At 44.2% G+C, this 17,492-nt stretch overlaps 1 protein-coding gene across 1 annotated transcript in view; it reads right to left on the bottom strand.

The window, feature by feature from the left end:
• Positions 1–8,489, bottom strand: part of Fam49a (family with sequence similarity 49 member A) — a 109,402-nt gene extending 100,913 nt beyond the window's left edge. Inside the window, exon 1 of the mRNA XM_021178997.2 lies at positions 8,410–8,489. The gene's annotated coding sequence lies outside the window, so the exon portion shown is untranslated. The remainder of the gene's footprint in view (positions 1–8,409) is intronic.
• Between the last annotated feature and the right edge of the window lie 9,003 nt (positions 8,490–17,492).

The following is a 17,492-nucleotide window of genomic DNA, read 5'->3' as shown; positions in this document are numbered from 1 at the left end:
AACAAAATTCCCACTCCTTTCTACTTCTAAGAAACTTCTGCTTGGAAAACTGCCTTGTCCTTTTGAAACTTTTGGAAGCCATGTTGGAACGAATCATTGGTTCTGCTCTACTCTTAACAATGTGGTCACATAATGCATTCTAAAGTGAAAAGGTAGGAAAGTGGCCTTTGGGACTTCTGATTAGAATGGAGTGAACTATGTGACTATTCCATCTGTTCTGGTTTGCTTTCTATTGCTGCAATAAACACCATGACCTAAAGCAACTATGGGCACTACCTGCTATGAGGGGGAAAGGGTTCCAATCATAGCCAGTCATTGAGGGAAGTCAGGGGCAGAGACTCAAGGCAAGAACACGGAGTCAGGACCTGGAGCAGAAACTACAGAAGCACATGCCTTGCTAGGCTGTTCAGCCTGCTCTCTTGTACCACTCAGAACCACCTGCCCTGGGGTGGCACTGCACACAGGAAGTAGGCCTTCCCACGTCAATCATTAACTGGGGAAATGTCCTACGGATTTGCCTACCTGCAAATCTAAATGAGGCATTTTCTCACCTGAGGTTCCCTATTCCCTGATGATCCTCTTCCCACATGACATGCCAAGAGCATAACCAGTGAGCCATCCTCTCTCCAGAGATAAAGCCAGTTGCTGTTTCTTCCTAACCCTAGGGATACTGTGAACTCCTGTAGACATTTGCAACTAAAGCCCATCTGTCCTCACTGGAACGATTTTCTCAGAACTGATGTGCCTCTAAAGTCAGTGTTCTCGATACTTCAGAAAGGAACAAAGTACATCCTTACCTCGAATGTGCTCCCCCAGGAGGGTCTGAAGCATTCATCTATCTGCTGAAAATCTCATTTATCCCAAATGAGATCTATAAGAGTCATAAATAGCCTCCCATAAAATTGGGCTATCTTTTACTTCCAAAATAGCGATAGAGCTTTTTCGAATTTTGGACTCAACAATAAGATGTGGATATGTCAGAAGATTGTTTTTGACCCTATTTATTTCTTGGGGAGGTATTAAAGAGCCCAGGTTTGAAATCTCAACAAACTAGGGAAAAAAACCATGTTTGAAAAATAAGGAAATGAGCAAGGAGATTGATAACAGACGTGCACAGACTGATTCTCGGTTTTCCTTATTAGGACCCAGCAATACTAAAGGAAGGTTATTTTGTGTGTGTGCTATGGAGGGACAGCTCACAGGCTAGTGATGGGAGCCGGTAGGATGGGACTTTTCAGGGGGGGGATTCAGAGATGGGTTGTCAAAGGAAAGGGGGAACTTTTGTGGCAGCTCTCATCAGAATACCAAAGAGGAACCCACAAGAGTGGCCCAAACTTTTCAAACCAAGATTCTATTTAAAACCCAAGCAAAAAGAGTACCTGATAAATATTTAATCCACATACCACTCATACTACCCATGATACACAAACATCATCACCTACCATGTACAAACAGGAAAACTTCACAAGCTCCAGGGAATTGACCAAGGGAAATACAAAGATTCCAACTCATCTGTTTGCTTCAAAGAAGCTCAGACTCCCAGGTACGTGTCATTACTCTAGATTTCAGAATCATGGAGTGAATCTGTCTGTCTGTCTCTGTCTATCTTTCTCTCTGTCTCTCTGTATATATCTATCTATATCTATATAGAGATATATACATATATCACATTCCCTCCCTCTTTCCCTCCCCCCTCCTCACACTCATCTATCTCTTCTCTTTTTTTTACGTTCATTTCTTCTTTCTCCTCTGCATCTTTCCTATTGTACTATCTCTCCTCCATCCATCCATCAATCCAACCACCCATCCATCCATACCCCCCTCAAACTAGGATAAAGACACTAAAGGTATTCATGTACAACTGACTTTGTCATTCTGTAAGCTGAGACCATAGTTCTATTGTATTTCCTGGGTTGCCAGCTGTCCCAGGGATGAGTAGGAAAAAGACCTTGCACAGCACCTGCCTCAGTTGGGAGGGACCCATCGCTCAGTAGGACTGAGATCACGCTCAGCTCATTCCTATCGGATAGCATCCTTAAACAAGGTAGTCAGAGCAAAGGACACCCTAAAAGACACCAGTCAGCTGCAGGGAGAAACTTCAAACACAAGCTTGATTTGACTCGATTTATTTCAGTTTTAAAGAGTGGAGGTGCCTAGTACAGAGCTCCTACCTTTTTGAGATGAGTATTTTATGAAGAAACTTGCTGATGAGTACCACATTCCTCACATATGTGCGGTCTCTTATTTACAGTGTGGGGGGTGATGGAGAGAAAATGGCTCTCAAAGGCATTTTACATAGGAGCAAACACCATCTTGGCCATCTTCCTAGTGAAGCAACATCATGGGAGTTCCTAAAAATACCTCTGGATGTCAGCTTCCCCAGCCACAAGGCAGAGCTAATATTTGCTGCACGTGTCCTTCAGAACTTTGCCCCAGATGGTTTTCAAATGCTTGGTATTATCTTGCTGACAAGATCTTCTATTGTTCCATCAATGCTGCTGCCCACATAGCACCAAAGTATGCAGAAGACTCAAATATTAAATTAAATTTAAAAAGAGACAACTTGTCAAAGCCCAGGTTGCACATGAGCGAGTCGACTGTGGGCATAAGATCCATGGTGTGGTCTGACTCTGCATCCATGGCCCTGTGCATGGGATGCTGCCTCCTCACTCTGGCTCACTTGTATTTAGCTGCATCACTGCTCCTGCATGGACTAGGACCTCATTGCCCATGGCCTTGAAAGAACTGAAGGCCCTGCAATGAGTGTATTGTTCATAGCTCCTTGTGTGCATTTTAATTTAGTTTTTAAAAAGTAACACAAGCTCCCCCACACCCCCAGAAAAGGTTTTAAGGACATCAACTCAGAGCAGAAGATGACTGTAGGTGGTGAGTGTGGGAGACCAGCCCCTTCTCCACTCACCTTAATGGAAGTTAGGGAATGTGGTATTAGCTCTGCTCCACTCCTGTGACCTTCCTTCATCTTCTGCTCTCATCTGCTTCGACTTTCAACCATTTGGGAGTGTGTGTGTGTGTATGTGTGTGTGGGTGCTCAATCAGAAAATGGCTCCCTTCCTGGGAGGGAGCAGGTCTCTAAGAGGATTCCCAGGAAGTACCCTTGAGTCTCCTCAGATCTCTCAACAAGCTGGCTCACTAAAGCTTCCAGGACACCCTTCTTCACTGACCACTGGGTAAAAGAAACCGAAGGGTTTTGAATACCATCAGACTAGGCATGGATAAGTCCTTCCAAGTCATCAAGTCCTTCCTGTTTTATAGACAGGGAAGCAGGAGCCCAGGGGCTTGCTCCTCCTTTCCCCTGGAAGTTAGGCTGGGCATCAAGAGTTGAACACAGTTGTTCCTGGGCACACACTTTTTCTGTTTTAGCATTTAAGAGGGAACTGAGATGCCCTGAGATGATACCTTGATGGCAAAGGAGAATGGACTCTGCTGTATCGTGTTACCTCCTCCTCTAGCTAGCTGTTATATGACTCTGGTCATACCTAGGTAGGTGCTTCCTCCTTCACTTCACATTTGGAGTGGGGACTGCTTGAGGGCAGGAGTGATACCACACTGATCCCTATGCTCTTAACCCAGCACAGACCAAGGGAAAGAGCCCACATGGTAAGCATTGGTTATATAAATGAATGATCCCATTTTTATGCTTGATCCATCATAAAACTGCAATTAAACTCTTTGGGGCACTCTCTTTCCCAGTTTCATTTTAAAAATCTAATTATCTATGCCATACAGAATTTTTATTAGAAAGTGAAGTCATTAAATAAGCAGACACCAGACTCAGGCCCTGAGATAATTGCAAATAGCACCACATCTGTGTGCAGTGCTCAGCTGGACCTGATAAGCACACTGCTGGGAAATGTGGTCCCTGTCCTCAGCACTCAGGACTCAGCAGCAGGACTCTTAAGGAAATGCTGGCTTCTACCTTACCTAGGGAAGGCTAGGGAAGAAAGCTCACGCCACTTCACACCCTCACCTTCCTAGACACAAGCTGTAAATTTAGCCGACTAAATCCACACCACCATTGTCTTTGAAAAGCTCCCTACCCAATGCCTGTCCTCAACCTTTCCATGAAAAGCTCCCTGCCCAATGCCTATCCTCAACCGTTCCAACGCTGTTGTATCTCTTGTCACTATGTCTACATATCAGGGAAACACTTGTGATATTTTCCATTTACATGTTCAATGATAAAACCCTGGCCTGCCCAGTGATTTGGGTTATATTATTGACAAACCAACAATTCATTCTTTGTGCAAAAAAAATTAAAAAACCACTTAGAATTTCATCAACTATTCTTTCTTGACTAAGACATGTCAGAGTGCCCATCTATTCATCACTTGTAAAAAGAAATCCCGCAGCCAGATGCAGAAAATCTTGTTAATGCTGCACTGAGAGCGAAACCCTAATAAGCTCTCTAAATATTTACTATGAGTCTGAGTTACTACAGCAGTGACCAGTTCCACCCTTACTAAAATCCACTTGTATTCTCCAAACACACTTATTTTGGTTCGCTGACATACCAGCCAAGAAAATGACAAGATTGTATGCCATGGCACAAAGAGTACGCAGGACCTCATTTTAAATTCTGGCCCTGCCACTTACTAGCTGATGCGATTTTACCTCCCTGTCCCCATTTCTTTAAATCTAGAATAGAGACAAGCAAATGTATAAACATAAATTTAAAAACAAATGGGCAGGGGGCAGCTAAACAGGTCCAGGATTTTCTTTATAAGCAAACATTTATTTTAAAGGATTCTCACAGGGGGAAAAACTGCATTCCTGCAACTTTGGAAGTGCATTTCCACTTCAAAAAGTGTTAGAGACTGGCACTTGTTCTGGTGGTGGAAAAGCTGGCTTATCTGGTGAGAGATAACTAGAAGAGTAACCAGTAATGTGAGGAGTCTGACTGCGGGCAATTTTTAACCTTCCTAGATAATGAATGGATCTCCAAGGGCCAGGATTCATCCAGAGAGCCCTCCTTGGGGATTCTGAGAGGACCCAGAAGCCCCTTAACAGGAGAACTCTTCTCTAATCAATACGGGTAAATAAGAGCAAGTCTATTGTGAGATTGGCACCATGCCAGGCCCTATAAATACATAAGACCATTTAATCTGGAAGAAGACAAGTGTAAGTATCGGAGTTTTACTGCCACAAGAATGGAGGCTCAGTGAGCTCAGGTAGACTTTCAGGACCCCACAGCCAGAAAACACAACAGCAGAGCTTAAGTTCATGCCTGATTCCATCATCTTCTCTCTTTCCAGTCACTTTAAGACCTAGTCTTGCAATTATTGTGGCCCCATAGAGAGGATTTTTAACTAAGGTTAAGCAGGAACCAGAGGCTACTATGAATGAGTCAAAACTCCCAGAGGCAGACAGGACTGCCTCCTTGTGATACGCTCACCAGAAGCTAAGGAGGGGCTCTCTTTGATAATCACTTGATTCTGTGAAAACTAAATGAGGGCCTTCCAAGATGACAGTAGTTGGTTAGTTGTATTTCAGTCACAAAGCAAGGCTACCTGGTCAACCCTAAGGGATGGTCTGACTAAGAGCCATCTCTGAACTCCACACCACCTTTCCCTTTGTCAAGACACTGCTCTGACTGCATGATAAAATCTATTTCCAGGTCTTCCTTTTCCACCAGACCACATTTTTAGGAGGGAGTGTCATGTCTCTGAGATCCCTGCACTGTATCTGGTACGTAAATATGAAGTGTATAAATAAAGGTGTGCATTCCATGAATACTCCACAAAATAACTTGAAAAAAATGCCACTAGTCTTGAATGATTATGACTTAAAATCCTAAAATTTTCAACCTGCCAACAGTGGCTCAAACATCTCTTTAACCTAAGATCTCCCAAGAAAACCTAAGGTGCTAAAGGTCTTTCAGCCTTCCAACGATTCAAATCGTAGCAGGTAGGCTAATCCATTTCACTCTAAAAGAAGAAGCAACACCCAACAGGAAAGATAAAGATGCTTCAAGTCTATTTGAAAGATAGAATGAGGTCCATGTGAGTGAACTGACTTCCTCTGGGTCAACAGCTGACCGAGAGGCTGTTGATACCCTTGTCTGTACATGTTGCTCTATTTCAACAAGCCGGAACTTTGCCATACAAAGGGGAGAGAGAAAATGCAAGGAAGAGAAAAATAGCCAGGAAGGGAGGAGCAGCTTCACTTCAGACTGTCACGAACAGGGGACAGTGGGTGACAGATTCTATGGATAGGGTTAGTTCTCTGGGAACTCCTTACTCAGGGCTGGCTCTCTGTCCTTGAGTCATCCGGTTGCATCTAGGCCCTGGGAGCATAAGCAAAAGCAAACTGAATTCCTCTCAGTGCTGAGTAAAAACAGGAAGTCACAAGTGGCTTCACTCTGCTCTCAACTTGGGTCCCCAGCACTTGGGGTTCAGGATGTTCAAAGGGCATGGGAGGCAGCATGTGTTGCAGGGTTAGGGGACTGGAACCCTTCCTAATTACTTCCTGGTGCAGGGAAGTCCTTTAGGAGACGGAACTGGGAGCACAGCAGGATGGGAGGCAGAGAGACCCATGTTTCAGCTCTGTGACTTCCCTTCATTGATCAAATCTGAGAGCTGACTGTGTGCTCCCATCAACAGGAGCCCACGGGAAACAGCTCACTTGCTCTGAGTTTAGTTACCTCAGATGCAAAGTGAGAGATGGGGGCTACCCTTCCCCTAGAACACTAGCTCCCCAGTGAGCTATCACAAGTGTTTGACATACCCAAAAAGATGCTACCAAACCTGCACCCCACCTGGGATGTTACTGTCCCCTCCTCAAAGCTGAGATGGAGAAGGTGCATGGTAGCTTTATCCCACCCCTGCTTATTCAGTATTCTCTCCTCACAGGAGCTAGGGGCCCACAGGAGGTGAATTCTGCCAGCCCCCAGCCTGGGCCCAGTGCCCATGTTTATGACTGTTTATTTCAGAGCAAGTAGAAAGAAGAAATTAGAGCCATAAAAGACAGGACAACAGACCAATAAAAACCAGCTCCCAGAAGAGTCAGGGGGAGGAAGAGGCAAAACTGTCACCATAGCAACACAAGACAGTCAGAAACAGGCAGGAAAAACAGCCCCTAGTCTGCCTCCTCTCTTCACACGAAGCCCTCACAACCAGTGTGTGAAATTTAGTCTGACTGGGAACAATCCTAACAGGCTGGTCTTCCCAAAGCTGAGGCCTGGCTAGGAGCCACCCTCCTCTTGCTGCTACGCACAGGTTCTCAAACTGCATGGTCCTAACCCAGCTTTCCCTGAGCCCTGGGGACTCAGCACTGTGCAGATAGCCTGGGACAATCTGGAAGAGGTGGTGACTGGTCAGAGTAGGGAAAGTTTCTAATAAGAAAACCACTAGGCTTCAAGGGAGCCCCATGAGCCTGGGGTTCTCTACGAAGTAGGCAGGGAATCACCCGCATAGGAGGAGAAAGCATGCCCAGAACTCAGAATGGTGGTTCTATCAGTACTGGACCCTTCCTCTTCCAGTAATGGCTGACAGGATTCTAGGGATCATCACAGAGATGTAGGTTGGGGGCGAGGGTGAGAGCTTTAGCAGATTTAAAAGGCAAATGCCCTAGACCTCATCTCTGGGGACATAGGCCAAGAAGTTTAACAGTTTGGAAAAGGAATAGGGGACAGGCTGGCACATTTTTGCCAAAAGGTGTTCTTGCCAGTCTCTCAGCTGGCAAATGAGACAGGTGTGTCTACCAAAAAGCATGGCTGGCCTGAGACCAGTGCCTCGGGAAGTGGGTCAAATTGTTCCCGAAGCTCAGCTTGGAAAGTCTCCTCCTGCTGGACTCTAGTTAGGAGTTCTGGCATGAGGGGGAGTGAATACCGCGGAGGCGAGGAGGTCCTAGGCACAGCAGTTTGCCTGCTGGCTAAGCACCTCTGTGGCAGGTGGCAGCAGAAGGGTACAGGTGTGCAGGAGCCAGGACAGGCTTCATCCACGCTTGAGGCTACAGAAATATGGGGAGTAGAGGCATGGCCCTCGCAGGGGAACCCGGAGGAGGAAGATCGCGGGTCTCCTGAAGAATAGCTTTGGAGATGAAGGTTCGGGGGAGGGGCGGGGGGGGTAGGGGTGGGAGTGGTTGAAGGGTGAAGGGACTCTTCTGGAAAAGAATTAAATCAGGAGAGAGACCCGGAGAGAGGGAGCAATGGACGCACAGACCTCTGTGCTCGGGAACCAAGAAGAACAGTTCAAGACTGAGTCGTGAGCTAGCTGCCTCCCTCCCTCGCCCGGGGCTGCAGGGCGTCGCGAGCCGGACGAAGAGAGCCACAGTCGCCCCGCTCCACCAAATCCGGCGCCCGGGAGGCCCTTGTGCATCCGCAGCGCCTTTCCCTGCTAGTCCCAGCCTGTGATCCCTGCCGCGCCCCAGCCGAGTCCGCACCACGCTCACCGGAGTCGCAGCCGCTGCCGCCGCCTCGTTCCTGCTCGGCCGCCCGCTCCGCCGCTGTGGATGCCTCTCCCGCGGCAGCCTCAGCCCGAGAGTCGGCTTCCAGCCCCGCCCCGCCCCGCCCACGGCCCGCCCCACCGCCCGCCCGCCCCTCCCTGGCCTAGGAATCCCACCCCGCTGTCACCCGGAGGGCCGGTTCCCTTCTAGCCAGGCTAGGCACTAGGATCTGCACCCAGGAGTTAGCACTGTACCTCCCAGCTAATGGTAACACTCTCTGCCTGGGCCACTTGTCTTGCTATTCACTAGGAGGCCTAAATTCCTTCATACCCACTTTTCCCCTCAGACAAACAAAATACAAACAAAACACCCCCAAAGACACAATCTCCATAGGCCACTGGCATACACTCACACTGATACTAGTGCTCATGCCAGATCACCCCAAAACACTTAGCTCCCCCTCCCTGTCCCCAGGTTACTTTGGATGGCGAACCTGCTTGCTCTCACATTTCCCTTGCCTAACCTAGTAACACACGCCCAGCCCAGCTTTAAAGGCCACAGTTATTGAATGTGATCCCCAAAAATGTCTTCCCAAATGCCTAGCCTATGAAATGCAACGGTCTTCTAAACAGTGAATCTAAAATTCTGCGAGGTAAGGAGAAAGTAGCTTACAACTCTCATTGTCACAGATCATTGTTTTAAAACATCTGCCGAGGAGGTTTTGTGCGTTAAAGAAAGGGAGATTCCGGAAGCCCAGAGGACGGAGCTGTGCCAAACAGGTTGTGAGTCAGAGCCCCTGTATGTGTGTTTGCCTTGCAGATACCTAGGTTGGCTGCTCTTTTCCCCAGTCAGCCAACCAGAGAAGATCATTATACAATTTATACCATATTAAACCTTCACAGTGTGTCAGGCCTTGTGCTGACAGCCATGGCTTCTTTGGGTAGTGAGTTTGTGGGTTGGGAACAGGAGGAAAAGCCTGGGGCTCCAACAGTGGAAGGTGCTTCAGGGAGAGCATTGCTCTATCCCCTTGCTTGAGGCCAGTATGAGTCCCCATGACAAATTTACTCCGCCTAAGTCTCCTGAGGCTCTGACAGTCCTTGTTTCTGACAGGCTCCCAGGAACTGCTTAGCAGTAGAGTGTTTGGTTCAGTTTTGGCAAGAATTCAGACAGGGTCTAGACAGGCACAGTCTAGTTAGAATAATATAGTCTCCTACATGGAAATGGTCCTTGAATTGCAGAAGTTTCTCAAGCCCCCTGCCCCCCACCTGTACTAGTCTGTATTTTTCGTCCATCTGAAGACAGTTTATTTTATGTTATTATGATTCTATTAGAATTTTTCTTGCCATGACCTTAGCTTTGATTTGTTTGTCTGAAACACACAGACACAGATATATACAAGTAGACACATACACAGATACAGATATGTGTGTGCATGCACACACACACACACATACACACACACATCTCTGTTGCACCTTTTCTCCTTTACTTGTCCTGTCTGCCTTCAACTTTGGCCAGGCATTGGGGAGGTCATGAATGAATCAGCCCCAGATAACAAATTGATACCTGGAATACTATATCATCTTGGAAGCTGAGCAGACCTTTCATTTTACACTCTCCATCTCTAGGAATACAGCTCATGTTGGTGAGTAGAGATTCCTTGGTGTGTGTGAGTTCACTTTAGTACACTGGGAGGCGGCTTCTGTCTCAGTAATTGAGGGATACCTGGGTAGTATTGCTAAGTCCATTACGAAATAATAGGGTTTTCTAATTATCAGTGTGGAATTTAATAATTAAGTGTTTCTTAAGACACAATAATCAGATGAAATAGTCTTTCAACTTTATCAGTAATGCTAATGACAAGTTCAGAAGCTGTCATAATAAAGATTACAGTGAAATTAAACTGTCAATTAGGGGCAGGTGAGTTGAGCCTGTTTTGGGTGGTATTCATTCACAGTATATACTGGTTCACATGAACGAAGCTTACTATCTAAATTCAACTAAATTCAAGAACATCCCTTTTGAGTGGTGGGTTTTTGTTTTGTTTTATTGTTGTTTTGATAGACTGCATCAACTAAATTCCAGGAACTGTACCAAGGGATGGCTAAGGGCTTGTTCCAGGCCTTTGATATTCTGTCAGACCAGGCTATAACAAGGTGGAACAGGACGGAGGGCGGAATAAAAATTTTGCCCCTATAGACCTGGAATAGAAGAAATTTACCATAAGACCAGAAGCTTCAGGGGGTCTTGTTAAATGCTGAGAGATGGCCCAGCCTCCAACAGGCAGTGAACAGGACAAGAAGAGTTCACATAGGGATGAAGGAGGTACTGCAGTACTGCAGACTGTGCACACTGGAGCAGGGAGTGGAGACCTGGTGTGGGGTGAGCTGTACAGTGTGCCCCCACTAAGCCTCAAGTAACAACAACAACAAAAACCACCTGAAGATTCCTTAAGGATCCTTGGGACAAGCTGTGTGAACTTTAAAAAGATTACTCTGTCATTTGAAGCCATTGTCTACAAAATGGGACTTAGGAAGCCTGCGTTAGGAGATTGATGTGAGCACATATACCAACCGCTTTGGAACTATGAAAGAAGGGCTGGTGTAGAATGCCACCCTCTTGTGTGCTCTGAATTGTACTGTATGTCAAGAGCATGCTAGGTTCAGATGCACTGGCAGGTGGTATCTTTCATAGATAGGGGCATGGTGGGGAGACTGAGGGGCTCTGTATCCTGATCCACTGTAGTATTCTCCGTCCTATGTGCTACAAGGGAACAATACTTTGCTGTCTCGGCTCACTGATCTCACCAGGAATTATGTTGTACTTCGCCCCCTCCTCCCCCGGCATCATTATAGTGACCTCCAGCGGTACTGAGTTTTCTTGCCAATGGCCGGCCAGGGTCCCTTTGTGTAACTAGGGGTTTCTACGGAAACATGGGCCAGGCTTCAGCAGGAGCATACTAGATTTGATTATGAATATTGAGCCGATTTTCACAGCCGACATGCTGCATATTTCCTTTATACAAAAACTATAGCTTCAACTATGCAGAGAAACTTTGTAGTGATTGAAAGCTCCTGCCTGTGGCATAGTTTATGACTAAAGTTCTCTGGCCTCATTGCTTTTCTAGAAGCTCATTTGTCCGGTCTTTCCTAGTCAAATTTCTTCACACTCAGTCCTCCAATCCTTGAATGACCTGCCACCATCCAGATCATCCATGGAACATCTGTTTATAGTTTTAAAGACTGGACTCAGAAGCAACCCCCCTGCTAGGACTTTTTCCAAAGCATTTCATCCATACCCCTACTTAACTGTGCTTAGGAAATCAGCTGATTAAATGGCCAGTTCTCCTTATTCACAGTAACTGAGTTCTATCAAGTCATCATACTTGAGACTGTTGGATACAGACTGTCGACTATGGCTTCTAGGGGAGACACAGGATTTGGTGGCCATAAGCCTCTAGGTGCAGTTTCATCAACACCTAACAGTCATCAAACAGCCATGTTTCCTATTTAAGGATACCACACATAATATATATTGTTGGTTCACTGGCAGTGAACCCTGGCCCATAGCACTCTCCCTGGTCAGATCTCATGTGCCTATTTTCTCCTTGTTGAGCATCATAGCCCTCCTGGCTCTTGTTTTGGAGAAACTTTGTATCGTACTTGGCTCTGTGCTTTATGGCCACTTTAGAGAGTGAAACTGTCAACGAAAAGCACAGAAATGAGAACGGTACATCACAGGCTAACCCAGAAGAGCTGAGAGGGCAATGGCTATCATCTCATTCAGCCTTGCTAGGAATGTGTGCATTAGGGTGACTTAAGTATTTGGTTGAGGCAAAACAGTACAAACAAGCAGACAAAGTAAATAAAAACCTCAAAAGCACTAGTAAGTATTAATTTGGGAGACAGATATCAGATTTTAATATATATTTATTTATTTCGTGCATGTGTGAATGTGTGTGGGCATGTGTGTGTGTGTGTGTGTGAGAGAGAGAGAGAGAGAGAGAGAGAGAGAGAGAGACAGACAGACAGACAGAGTGAGAGAGACAGAGAAACAGAGAGACAGAGAGAGATACACACAAAGAATATATACAATATGTGTTCAGGGTTCAGAAGAGGCCAATGAATATCACAGAGGTGGTATTACAGACAATTATAAACTGCCTGATGTGGGAGCTAGAATCAAACCCAGGTTCTCTGTAAGAGTGTCAGATGCTCATAACTGCTGAGACATTTCTTCAGTCACTAAAAATAAGTTTGTTTGTTTGTTTGTTTGTTTTGTTTTAAGTCAGAGGTTTCTCTGTGTAGCCCTGTCTGTCCTGGAACTCACTCTGTAGACCAGGCTGGCCTAGAACTCAGAGATCATCTGCCTCTGCCTCTCAAGTTCTGGGATTAGAGGCATGCTCCATGATCATTTGGCTTTAAAAATACGTTTTTTTTTTAAGTTGATTATTTTATTTATTTACACCCCCAATGTTGGTTCCCTTTCCAGTACCTCCTCACAGAGTTCTTCCTCTCTCCTCTTCCCCTTTGCTTCTGCCTCTGAGAGGGTGCCATCCCCCCCCCCTCAGGCATTTCCCTTCCTTAGGGCATCAAGTCTCTACAGGATTAGATGCATCTTCTTTGACTAAGTCCTGACAAGGCAAACCAACAGCATAAACTAATTTGGACCCCTGGGAGCTCCCAGAGACTAAGTCACCAAACCAAAGGCCATTCAAGGCCCCCTGCACTTATGTAAACATAAATATCAACAACAGAATACATTCAAAACTATGGAGTTGTTAAATAATAAGCAACCTACACATGCCTCTCAACCAAATCATGACCTTTGAGAGGCCACGACTTATGCTTTATCAGTATTATAACTTCCAAGCACCCCAAAGAATATCCAATACATAAAAAGGTAACATTCAGCAAGTGGCAATGAAATAAGTGGACAATTCATTGCAGTCTCACTACTTTCTTTCTTTAGATATTTGCCAAAATGTATACATCTATGAATAAAGCTGTAAAAAATATGTCTGATTGTTTCAGAGGGTTGTCCAAGACTCAGTTTGGTTTTACTAGATCTCTGAACTCTGAATATAAGGAGCACTCTGGAGTGAACCCCTCATCTGGCACACAGCCAGGCATATAGATGTAGGCACCATCCATCCATCCATCCATCCATCCATCCATCCATCCATCCATCCATAAAAGAAAAGTGGGGTCTATAACTTAGGTGTTGTGTAAGCATAGTAAAGTGATGGTCAGTAACAGAGAAAATCATATAGCCCAAGAATTAAAAGGGAGAAGGATGGACCAGTATTAATAGCAAAAGAAAATGAACACTTGTAAACCAGGAAGTCAGGAAAACTTTAGATGCTCGACAGACTGAGTTTGTGGGCAGATCTAGGCAGTCTTCTTTCTCCTTACAGCAATGGGGCATGAGCATTCTTCTTTCTTTTCATAGCCTTGTACCAAACCTGAGAACGTGTTAATCATAGCACTGGCCAGAAAGAGTTGTGTATGCAACTGACATTTAATGAGTGCCTATTTTATGATGAACAGACGTTGGAGCAAAAGAGAAAATATCCATGAAATGAATGAGTACCAGCACAGTGCCGGATGCTACTCAAGCTATCAAATTTGAACTCTCACTGTATTTCCAATCCTAAATCTATTTCTATTCTTTTCATCTCTACTATCAAGGCTTCAGCATGTGACTTCTCTCCTCTGAGTACAAATCCTCTCATACTTTTAATAGGTTAGTTGACCTCAATACTTGGCTAGCTAACTAAATCCAAAATTGCTGATTGTATCAATTTTGGTGCCTTTGACAAATGAGTCAGCCTGTTTAGGAGACCTAGCCTTACCACCCTTGAAGCTTACATAATCTTCAAAATCACTACCAACAAAGTAATGACACATTAAGTAAACCTTGAGCAAAGGGTTGGAGCATTTTAAAGGCATACCCCCATCATCTGTGTGGCATCACAAACAGATAAGTAGGGGTCACTTTTGACTGTACCCATTTTATAGTTCAGAAAATTAAGGCTTGGTATAACTTATTCAAGTCATCAAACTGAATCATAGTCATGAAAGACCAACAAAGGTTTCATCATGCACGTTTGTGGACTTGAATCTATTGGATATTCTTCCTCCCTGTCTTCCTCATCCTTCTTATCTTCCTCTGCTTCCTTCTCCTCCTCTTCCTCCTTCCTTCTCCCATATTATTTTATTATTCTTCTCCAACTTGCAAAAAGTTATTTTATTTCCCAAGAGACATATTAATGAACAACTGGATAGACTTTAGTTCAGACATAGGTCAGGATGTTTTCTCTGACTACAAAAAATTTGCCACATGTAGGCATCTGGAAAACACAATCTGGGTTTGAAGATAGCATTAGGATTCCACAAACAGTCAATTAAGGTGACTTCATGGGGCTTCTTGTCAGGCCATGTATCTAACACAGAAATGTGTCATGCTACATGTATATGTACACAAATATGGCTATATGTGACAATCAATATGTAAGCAATCATTTGAACATTTTTCAAGTTCTAGTGTTTGTCTCTCTTAACTCTTTCACCATGTGGGGAATGCCTTAGATTATTGAATCTTACAGGGAACTCAATATAGTAACAATTTATATTTATCTTCTGTGGTATGTGTGTGTGTGTGTGTGTGTGTGTATCAATGTGTCTGTAGACAAAATGGTTGATGTGTGTTGTCTTCCTCTGTCAATCCCCACTTGATTTTGAGACAGAATCTCTCTCATGAACCCAGACCTCAAAAATTGGACTAGTCATCTTATTCTGGGGATTCCAGCTCTTGGTCCTCACTCTTGTGCAGTAAGCCTTATGCAAATGAGCCATCTCCACAGCTGCTATCTTCTGTTTTATCTTCCACAAACCATTTATGAAAGACTTTTAGTGGCTTCTGAATGGTCTTTCAGTGATATTCTTTCTTTATTCCATTCACTGTCCACCTGCAGTTCCAGAGATGCTCTTTAAGGAAGCATGGTGTGGAAGTTCCCTTACTGAAGCCTTTCAATGGCTACCCATCACATTAGGACAGAACTCACTTATTGTCTGTACATGATTATTCTTCCCTCTAGTGTCTCCATAATCTTAAAAGCAAACTATTACATGGCACCTCTCTGCATTTGTACCTTGCAGCCTCCTCCCTTTGTAAAACATCTGCCTTTTCATATGAGATGTAACAAAGTCTTTCCTGAACTCCAATTCAATTCATAGCATACATCACAGAATTTTAATTTAGAAATCATACACATGCAAAATACAAACACACACACACACACACACATGCACACCCCCCCCCACATTTGCATTCCCAATGTTAGAAAGATAATGTATCCTTAATAAGCACCCATAACAATTAATCTGTATTCCTCTATGTTAGGAGGATTTTGCTTTCAAATTATTTATGGGGATATGAAACAAATGCAAACCTGGAAGAGTAGCGCAGAACATTTTTGTTTTTACCAGAAGAGAAATATTAGGATGCATTTTTGTGTATGCATCAAACAATACGCCCACAAATGTTGTATGATCCTAAAATAAACATCCCGTTAGTGATAATTCATCAAATCTAACAGAGACTGCTCTGCTTCTGATAGTGAATAGTGCCCTTTCTCGTATGCCAACACCTCTACGTTTTCTTTGTTTTAATTATATTGAGCATCCTTTTGTTCTTCTGGGACACTTGCCTGCCAGGCTGGGGCAGCTATAAATAACAATCATCATCATTAGATGAAATATTACCCACATGCTCTATTTTTGGAGCTGATGACAAACCCACAAACAGGCCCACTGTGACCCTGGCAGAGCGGCAGTGGTTTCTTGAGGCACTTCTTGGGCTCTTGCAAGTTTCACCTGTCTCATTAGTGTCATTCATGCGGTGTGGCTGCGAAGATGGCAGCTGCTTCCTCTGATCGACTCCATCAAACTGTGTCCCATCTGTTAATACGAGAAGAGATGGGAAGATTTTAGAAAATCTGGTGATTTTCATATTTTTATACATAAATGCAGATTTCTGATTTGCATTTCTTTCATACCCAGGTTCCAGTGCATTTATTTAATGTGTGTGCAGGGGGAGGGGAGGGAGGTCCTAGATGGAAAGGGGACCCTGCCTTTTAATATACGTATTTAAATATTTCACTATCTTTGAGAGTAGACGCAGAATTAGAGGCAGCCTCATTTAATCTCTTCATTTGGCACTTTGGAGAAACTGAGACCTGGAGAGGGAAGGTAGTTTCAAGACCTTGGGACAAGGAAACTACAGAACTGGAGCACAAACTATGCTGTTTGTACTCTCCCAATGCTGAAGGAATATCTTCTCTCATTCTGGTGTGAAGGCCTACAGCTTGTGGCATATCTAGCATGCCAGTTTTCTATGGCAAACTATCAAATTTCCTCCACAGTTCCCTAAGAACTCACCAACTATGACACGGGCCTGAATTAAGGCATGTCTCCAGAATGGGATAAATATGCATGATGAATGCTCCACCAGTTCCAAACAGGCAGGGTGCCATAGGAAGAGGAAACCAGGTCTTAAAATCTAGATGTGGAACAGCTCGGCTCTGACCTTGTATGACTTGGGGCGTGTCAGGGATCATCCCCCATTTCAAAGCTCTCACTTGTTCACCATGGGTGATAAACACTGACCGGCTTTTCTTACAGGAGTACTCAGAGAATCAAACAAAATGACAGACAAGAAAACTGTGAAAGGCTATATGAAAAATCATCTCTAAAAGCTTTAGAAACACAGAATATTTTCTCTTTGTTTACTGTTAAATTAGTATGCATAATCATTCGGTGTTAATTTTCCACAGGTGGTTAAACTTTCTTTGACCCTTATTTCTTGCCAACAAAAACAAACAAACAAACAAACAAACAAACAACACTAATGTTTGAAACAAGCTTTATTTACTTTTTTAAGTGTAAGTTAAGGAAGACTGATAGAATGAACAAAAGCAGGGAAGTTAGGAAAAACATCAAATAAATCAGGATGTCAGTTTACAAAAGATTTTAGGAATATTTGTCATTTGAAGGGATGAAAACAAGAAGAGATTTAGATAGTGGCCA

The sequence above is a fragment of the Mus caroli genome, chromosome 12 (genome assembly GCF_900094665.2).
Source record: "Mus caroli chromosome 12, CAROLI_EIJ_v1.1, whole genome shotgun sequence".
NCBI lineage: Eukaryota > Metazoa > Chordata > Mammalia > Rodentia > Muridae > Mus > Mus caroli.
The sequence above is the reverse complement of the archived record's forward strand: the minus strand, read 5'-3'. Positions and strand labels throughout refer to the sequence as shown.